The sequence below is a fragment of the Theobroma cacao genome, chromosome 9 (genome assembly GCF_000208745.1).
Source record: "Theobroma cacao cultivar B97-61/B2 chromosome 9, Criollo_cocoa_genome_V2, whole genome shotgun sequence".
Lineage (NCBI taxonomy): Eukaryota > Viridiplantae > Streptophyta > Magnoliopsida > Malvales > Malvaceae > Theobroma > Theobroma cacao.
Genome location: NC_030858.1, coordinates 30,626,764 through 30,635,838, shown reverse-complemented (window position 1 = coordinate 30,635,838; position 9,075 = coordinate 30,626,764). Strand labels below are relative to the sequence as shown.

General features: G+C 30.4%; 1 long non-coding RNA gene across 1 annotated transcript; it reads left to right on the top strand.

Moving 5' to 3' along the window:
• Positions 6,400-8,865, top strand: LOC108663362. The gene is made up of 4 exons (XR_001929334.1): positions 6,400-6,492; positions 7,173-7,242; positions 8,120-8,187; positions 8,618-8,865. It is a non-coding gene; the product is annotated as an uncharacterized LOC108663362 (long non-coding RNA).

Sequence of the window (9,075 nt, the reverse complement as noted above, 5' to 3'; positions counted from 1 at the left end):
TTTTTTTTTTGGCATACCATTTTTCTGATTGTCATGGTTTTTGTGACTTTGTTTTCTGTTGGTTTGTTTGTCTTTGTTATTCTTTGTACATTCTTTTCTTCTTCGCTCCTTTTACTCTGTTGGAATTTGTTGTCTATTTTGCACTCGCAAGAACGTATCCAACAAGTAATATATTGATAAAGTAAAATATCATGTTTACATAGATTTGTTCTTAAATTTTTATTAAACACTAAAATTTATGATAAATTAATTTTATTTAAGTAATTAAAATTATTAAAATATTAATTAAAATAAAATTAAAGCAAACACTAAATTAATTAATAAAAATTAAAATTATTTGAAAAAGGTAATAGATTAAAACCTAAGATTATGAGTTCATCTAATACTTCATCTGATACTAGTTTCTTTTATTATTTACATTGATAGGTGATTTTACTAATTTAGAATTTAAAATTATGAACAAGTCTCCGTCGAGATACTTGTACAAATATTTAACTTAATTTAGTCATTATATGTCTATAGTAATTAATTAAATAAAGTTTATTAAGAGAGTGTTTTAATTTGGCTAATTATAGCAATTGGTATATGTTTACTTGAATTGCAAATTAGATCACCCAAGTGATGTGAATATACATTATTCAAACTTTAGTCCAATCTAAAATATTTCTGTCGAGTTTTAATTAGATTTACAAATCAGTTAATTGTTGGCCAGACAAGCAAAAGTATACCTATTCATAATAAATAAAAGAGAAATTAATATTCATATTGCGTATTGAAATCCACCACTATCCTAAAAAAGTTAGTTTAACTCATAATATCTAATAATAACAATATCCAAAGTAATTTAGCTATAAATCCAAGTCAAAGAAAATAAGAGAAACACAAAAATAGAGAAAGAAATTAATTATAAAAGCTTTGCAATCTCAATTCTCTCTCAAATTCTCTTGTTTTCTTGCTTTGTTCTTGGCTCCTTTCTCTAGAATAATTGCTTGTTGCCTCCCCTTAAAAAACTCTAAAAGAAGTCCCTTAAATAGACTCCAAGTAACCTAATTTTCAAAATCCTGTCAAATTTTTATTTTTGATAAATTGTCCGTCACCACAACCAAAATTTCTTAGCGCTGCGGCACTCTAGCCTCGGGAATGTATGCGATGCACTTCCTTTCACCAGCACTGCAGCCTTGTTCTCCCCAACACTGCGGCCTTGGCTTCCTCAGCACTGCAACCTTGAGTAACTCAAGACTGCGGCCTTTCTACACATGCTGCCTTGTGCAGACTTGCAGCAGTGAAGCATTTTTCAACATGATTTTCACCTCGATATGATCTGAACTGGGTAAAGTAGTAAACATGAAAATTTTAGTCCTATTTTCCATTGGCTTAAGAATCATATCAATTGGACTTCTGGAGTGAAAGATATACTCCAAACACTGCATCATGTTCAGTCCATGCATACTACTACAGTACTCCAATTAGACAAATATTTTGATCATGATCCAATTAGAACTGGGTGAAGTAGTGAACATGAAAGTTGTATCCCTTCCTCTCAAAATTCTAGTGATCCAAGAATCACCTCATTTGGAGTTCTGTATAGAGAGATATGGTCAAAATATCAAAACATATACAAATAAAGCCATCACCATACTTGTACAGATTTTCATCAAATGAGCTTTTTTTCATCAAATTTCCTACAAAAGTTATAAGAGAAATCAGCAATAACTACCCTTAAATAATTTAACCAAATAACATAAAATTAAACTAAAATAATTTAAATTAACTACTCAACATGTAATCAAACTTAAACTAGAAAAACACCTAAAATTCTAAAATCCGAACCTAAAATCCCAAAGATCTAGCCACTTAAGCTCCCAAAATGTGTCAAAATAACTCTATATAATAGAGTTATCAGAGTTGAGTTTGCATTTTTTTCAATTGTTTATGCTTCGATGGTGTTATCATTTCATCTATTGTTTGGGTTTTTCTTTTTCAATTCAATTGTGCCATGATTTTGCTTATTGTTTGCACCTCAACTCAAGGAAGGCTTTCTACACATCATAAAAAAAATTTCAGATTAAAAATCAAAAAAATTCTTTCAATCTGATTCTTGCACAAACTATCATCATGTTCACAAGAAATACTAAACTTTAAGAGATTCAAGAAGACTTGAGTCCATACCCTTCATATTCCTTTTGTCTTCATAGCATTCGAGGACTTGAATTGCAGAGTTCGTAATTATGCTATTTTAATAGGTTTGACCATTTCAAATATTGCTCAAACCTTTACAAAAGATTAACTTCCACTTACTTTTGATATCATCGTCATTTATATACATTTTGTGTAACTTATAAATATTCTTTAATAATTCAACTCATTCATAATATCATTTTGCCATATTCATTTTCAAAATTTTATTCAAACAATTATTATTGACATTGTTTTAACACATATCTTTGTCATTCGTAGACTTTATTGGGGCTTTAAAATCAATGATCACTGTTGAACAAGCAGAACAAGCGATGTTGGGAAACACAACATTTACATCGAAGACCTCAGGTAAATAATAATATAATTATAACTGTTGTTTGCTAATCAGAATATACTTAAACATTTCCATGAGTTCATCATACTTAATTTCAATAAGAAAAGCACTGATTCACCAAAATCATGCTTAGTAGATTCGATTTCTTTATATTATAAACTGAATTTGCAAACAAAGCAATAAAACTTTAACTGACCTCAATCTAAACTTTTCTCAAACTTAATTATTGAACTTTCGTAGTGGTATTCGTATTTGACAATTCTATCTTTACAATTAGTCCAACTCCACCTAAAATAGATTAAAAATCACATTTGCAACATATATTCTACTATATAGTTAAAGTTTAATAAAGATTCTAATTATTAGATTTCACTTACTATTATATATATGCATCAGTTTCTCACTGTACCTCAGTTTATGCATGCACATTAAAGATAAATTTCTTTTTCCTTCTTTCAATTCATTAGATATATGGTTACTACATTATCATAACATATGTATAGAGCTATATTCATCATATTCTAGATATTGCATACAAACCATTGTTAAAGATGATACTGACAAAATGGAGTTTGCAACCTTAGGTCATAAATTTTAAACTCTTTGATTGCAATCAAATTCAAGACAAACATTTTCTCCCCTCATGTGTGTTGCAACATGCGACGTGGAAATTGTTGGTCCCAAAGAGCGTGCTAGAGTGGGGGTGAATAGCACTTTCCAAAAAACAGAAAAATTCTTTCCAAGTAAAGAACTGATTAAAGGAATTTGAAAATGAAAGTTTAAATCTTGTTAGAGGAATGATTTAAGTGTTAAGAGTAAGAAAAAAAATAAAAGAACGTAGACAAAACACAATGATTTATAGTGGTTCGGTCCCATTGACCTACATCCACTACCTTGCTCTCCCAATCAATGATTTTCAAACCAATTCACAAAAATCAATGGAATTCCCAAGTGTTCACCAAGCTTTTATAATGGCTTTTCACAGGTTCAGCCACAACCTTTAACAATAGTTTTTCCCGAGATCAACCAAACCCAAAACCCAAAACTAACTTTTCTTAGGCTAAATTAGAACCTACAACACAAATCAAGCTCACCTAAGCTTGATCAACCCTTTAGAGTGCCTCTCACAGTCTAAGTAAACAAGAAATAGAGAAAAAGTGAAGAACAATTGATCACTTAGCTAATCTAAGATGTACAAAGTTAAGCTCAAACACTTTTTCAAAGGATAAGAGTGAAATACAAGTATAAAGAGAAGGTTTTTGGTCTTCTAAGCTCAAAATCACTTTTGATGGCTTTTTTCTATGATTTTTGACTATTAGAGAAGCTTTAAACACGTGCAAAATCACTTCTGGCAGTTGGAGACAGAAATTAGCTATTTTGGCTATTATTTTGTCCTTTTGTGCTTAAATTCAAATGTACAAACAGTGTTTCATTAATCAGTTAAAGGCAAGCTTTAACCAATTAAGTCTTCTCTAACTTGCACACTGCTTTTATGTGTTAACCAATTAATGATAACTTTAACTGATTAATAACTTTCTGTTTTCAAGTACTGTTTTTGGGCAGCCTTTTTTCAACAGATTAATAATCCTTTTAATTGATTGAAGCTTCTCTTCATTCATCCTTAACTAATTAAAATGGGCTCTAACCAATTAAGAATTCTTCAACTTTAAATCTCTTGGTTTGGTGCCTTAGACAGTCATCAATATTTTGAATTTGAATTTGGCACTTCTTGACACTTGAACTTTGACCTTTAACCAATTAACTATTTTCCTTTAACTGATTAAAAGGCTTCTGTTTTACATCCAGCACCTGCTTAACTGATTAAACCTTGTGTTAATCGATTAAGAGTTTTCTATTTGTTCTTAGTGTAACGCCCATAATTGCTTTAATCGATTAAGGATTTGTGTTAATCAAGTAAAACTAATTTATCTTCATTAAAGCTCTTTCTTCTTTGCTTGTTCAACCAATTAACCCATTTTACAATTGAACAAGCATCTTGACTTGCTTTCAAATACCAAATATATTAATGAATTTAAGCTTTCTCTTGTACACTTAAATAATATAATTAGACATCAATGAATGGGTATTGTTTTATTATCATCAAAAGCACATGGAGTCAACATTCTCTCTTTCTTATTTTTGATGATGATAAAACACTCCTAGATCAAGAGTGTAATGTCTATGTTCAATATGAATGCCTCAAATCTTTGTGCATAATGAGTTGCTCCCCCTTAGTTAATGCATCTAGCTTTCTTTAAAGATTTGCAATAAAATATTTATAACATCCACAGTAGCTAAACAAAATATACAATATCCATAGTAACTAAGTAAGATATATTGAATATCCATAATAACAAGTACATAATATTCAACAAAACCATAACTAAGCATCACACACATAACTTAAACATGAAAACCTATCAAACTCTATTTAACTTAGTCTTCTTTCTTTTCTTTTTTTTGTCATCATTAAAAAATATATTCAAAACTCCCCTTTAATGAGTGCATCTAGTTTTTTCTTTAATTTTTAAATCAGACTTTAATGAATAGGAATTATAAGCATTTATACACCTAAGTCATACAAGCTTATAGATATAGTTCATTAACTTCAAGAGTCAAGCTTGTAAGCATGTAAGAACAGATGTATAAGAGTTAAATCATCAAGAATTTGTCAAGGATCACTCAAATAATGTTCAAGCAAATTTGATCATTTTGTCATAATCAAAACTACAATAATTTCAAAGCTAACAATCTCTCCCTTTTTGATATGACAAAACTATGAGCATAATTTGCATTTGAAATTATTTCAAAATCTCCCCTTCAACATATGCATCAAATTAAATTTGCTTATAAACCTTCTCTCTTTTTTTGTTATATCAAAAAGCTTAAGAAGAGTGAGTATTAAACACTTAAGCTGAAGAAATAATGGATCGCAAATCCATCAAGAATACAAGTATTAAGATCATGAATATGTAACCATAAAGTCACCAAGTCATCATATATATGCACTTAATATCCTCAACCAAGTCATTAAAAAATATATCCTTTAAGCACATTCAAGTATTAATTCCTTAAGAGAATCATCAATACGTATGACACATGTATATATATCTGTAAGCAAAATGTGGACATAACAATTATGAAGTTCAAGAAAGATAATCATAAAGATGTTCAATAAGCACATAAGTCATATTTCAGCTCCAATACTGTCAAGCTCAACTCTATAATATACTTGCCATGTCATTCATGTACTTGATAGCATGTCTGCATACTTGGATGCCTCAAAAAATCGTTAAAAGTCGATATTGTACTTAGTGGTATAATTAAGTCGATTAAAGCCTCGAACTAATCCAAATAGAGATTTTGGGATGTATTTGAGAGTTATTGAACCTTAGAATGTCTTGAAATGGTGATTTGGAGTTCGAGGATTAATTTGGAATCCAATCGAGAATTTTCATAATGTAGGGGCAAAATGGTCATTTTGCCACCTGAGGGCAAAAATTGGAATGTTGGACAAGATTTTTGACCAAGTTTGACTATTTGGAGCATAATTTGAATTTGAGGAGTGAAAAATTTCAATTCCGAGCATAAGAACAAACGGTCATTTCACGTGTCCACGAGGACGTAATTGGAATTTTTAAAATTTTACACCACCATGACACTTGTCAAGCCCATGAATTTCATCTATTATCATTTTATACTTTGGATAATTATGGGATTATATGTGGTGGAAAGGAAAAGCCTTATTAGTTAAGTTTTAAATGTGAACCAATTATATGTTGCCATGTGTCAAGTTTTTATTATTTTATAATTTCCTTTATAAACTCAACATAAACTTTCCCATTCACTCTCTCATTGCCGTTCAAGCCAAAGAACAAAGGGGGCAAGAATAGAAAAACTCTAAGGAGGAAAAATTCAAGAGAAATTCATTGGATTTTCAAAAAACGAAGCGATCGAAGGTAAGATTTCGCGATTTAGCTTAAGATCTACCTTACCTATGCTTTCTTTTTCATTTTCTATGGTTGAAACTCAAGTTTTCATGATGGAAGCATGCTGGCTGAATCAAGGGGGGAAGGTTTTGAGGATGGGTTTGGCTAGATCTCATGTTATCTAGGCGTTTTTAGTGTTTTGTGATATTCGGTATGAAAAACAAGTAAGAAAATAACATGTTCTTCATCAAACCCTAATTGGCCGAATTCTATAGGGAATATTTTAAAGATGAATTTTGTTATATTTCATGTTATCTAGCTCGTAATTGATGATTCGTGATGTCAGATATCGAAAATGGTTATCGAAAAGTATAGTTCCTTTAGTAAACGACTTGAACGATAATGAGAAAATTATAGTAAATGGACTTAGAATTGATTTCTAATGAGGTATGCGGACTTATTGGAGTACCGAAAGTGCAATAAATCTATTTGGAGTTGAATTGGATGTTTTGGTTAATTAAACAGTGTATAGTGCGAGTTAGGTCGAATACCATTTCAGTCCAACAACAATTGAACCTACATAGAACACTATCTTTAAATGATTATTCGAACACTTCTCATTTAATTTCATACATTCATAAAGAGCCTGAAATAGTTTTATAACAGTTTAGCACAAATATATTGAATTACTTGTTATGTATTATGTATAGATGGTGAGCTTTCTGGTAAAGGTAAGGATATCGTACCTGAGGACTAAGAGTAGGAGTACTCCCGTTTATAGTGAGTAAACAGACGATCATCTTAACTATCTAAAATAGTTTATACTCGTTTTTATGATTTTAAAGAATAATAAATTTAAATTGTAAACTATTATGTTTTATAACTGAAGTGTTGGTTAAATGAAATGAGATTCATAATTTGGTTTGAAATTGAATCTTTGTTTTGAAAATTGAGTAAGTGGAGACTATATACTTGTGTTATATATATGTTTTGACATATGATTTGAATTGATGGCTTATGACAATGTGATGGCATGAATGGCTGGATTTGTGTTTGTGTGGAATATATGAATTGTTTTGTTTTACCTTGACAGGCTGGGTAATATCATATTAGCCATGTCATGCTGCTGAAATTTTTATTGATTTGGTGGGGTAAGTGATTAGCTTACTGCAGTGGGCGGGTTTTCATGTACCAGCCTATTAGAAGGGCACGGTAAACCCCGTTATATTTTACCTTAGTAGGAGAGGCGTAGAGGGTATTTCCTAAGGTAGTTTAGAGTTCACTTCACGCTGAACCACCACGTGAGGGTGAAACTCGACCAATGCCAAGGAACGGCTACATTTTTAAACATAAAAACATGTTTTATGTGTATATGTTAATTTAATAGCCTTGGCAAACTCGATTGGATGCCCGGCACAAGGTGTCACTAAGTACGAGTTTTGGCAAGAGCCAAGTTTTAAGAGAGTCATAAGCCTTACTAATTATTTTTGATGAAATGTAATTGTTTTATATGGTTGAAATGAGTTTTAATGTTATGAAACATATTATGAAAAGATGTTTTAATTGTCTCCATTTACTCGGCTTTAGATGTTATAGACGAACTTTGCTTACTCATTGGGTTTATAAAAACTCACCCCCTTCTTTTCACCCATTTCAGGTTCAAAACAGTCTGTAGATAGTCAATTTTGTTGAGGGTTTGCTTTTGGATTTGCACCTTTAAAAATCGTAGGTCTACAATTCTGTTTATTTTTATTATTTTGGGGCTCACATGTCATTGTAAAATATTTTTGTATACCCTGGTGTTGTGTGCTATTATGTATATGAATTTATTTTGTTATTACGCTACAGTAATTGTTTAAGTAGAATTTTATAAATATTGTTTTATATGAAAATGGAATATTTTATCCAATATTTTTATTTTGTTCTATTAGATAAAAATTCACTTTAAATGAATGATTTAGATATCTAAATTTATTTTTAGATATGAAATGTATATTTTTTTATTTATATATTATATTTTTTTAGTAGGTTTCGAAATTTTCGGATAAAATGACCAAAATACCTCTGTGCGGTAGAAATTACTTTTTGATTATTTTTTATTTGAAAATAGTCTATATTCCTTTAAAACATAATATTTAGTAACTGTTGCTCATAGGGGAGGTGGAGAACTGATGCTAGAGCCTTGCAAGGTTTCAGTTGACATTCCGGGTAAGGTATGTCTATCAGGACATTGCGACTGTTATCACAAGCTTGAAGAAAGTACCGGGTCGTGACAAATACCAAGTGTTAAAGCTCAATATACTAATTGATAGATATAAATAAAATCTCCCCTGTTGTAAAAGCACAATATCAATTATGAGAGATGGAATCATTTTAAAGTTCATTCTATCAATTGGTAAAGCACTAGTAAGACTTCCCTTATCATTAAGCATTCCAAGCATATCAACTTCAAGGCTTAAACGCATTTAAAAAAGATATGATCAATTTAAACCTTAAGTGAGAAGAGACAATTCTAAAGCTTAGTGCTAATTTTAAAGCTAGATACTAATTGATAAAACTTAAGGCTTGACACCAATTATGCATTTCAACAATCAAGTTTAATTGAGAAGCAAT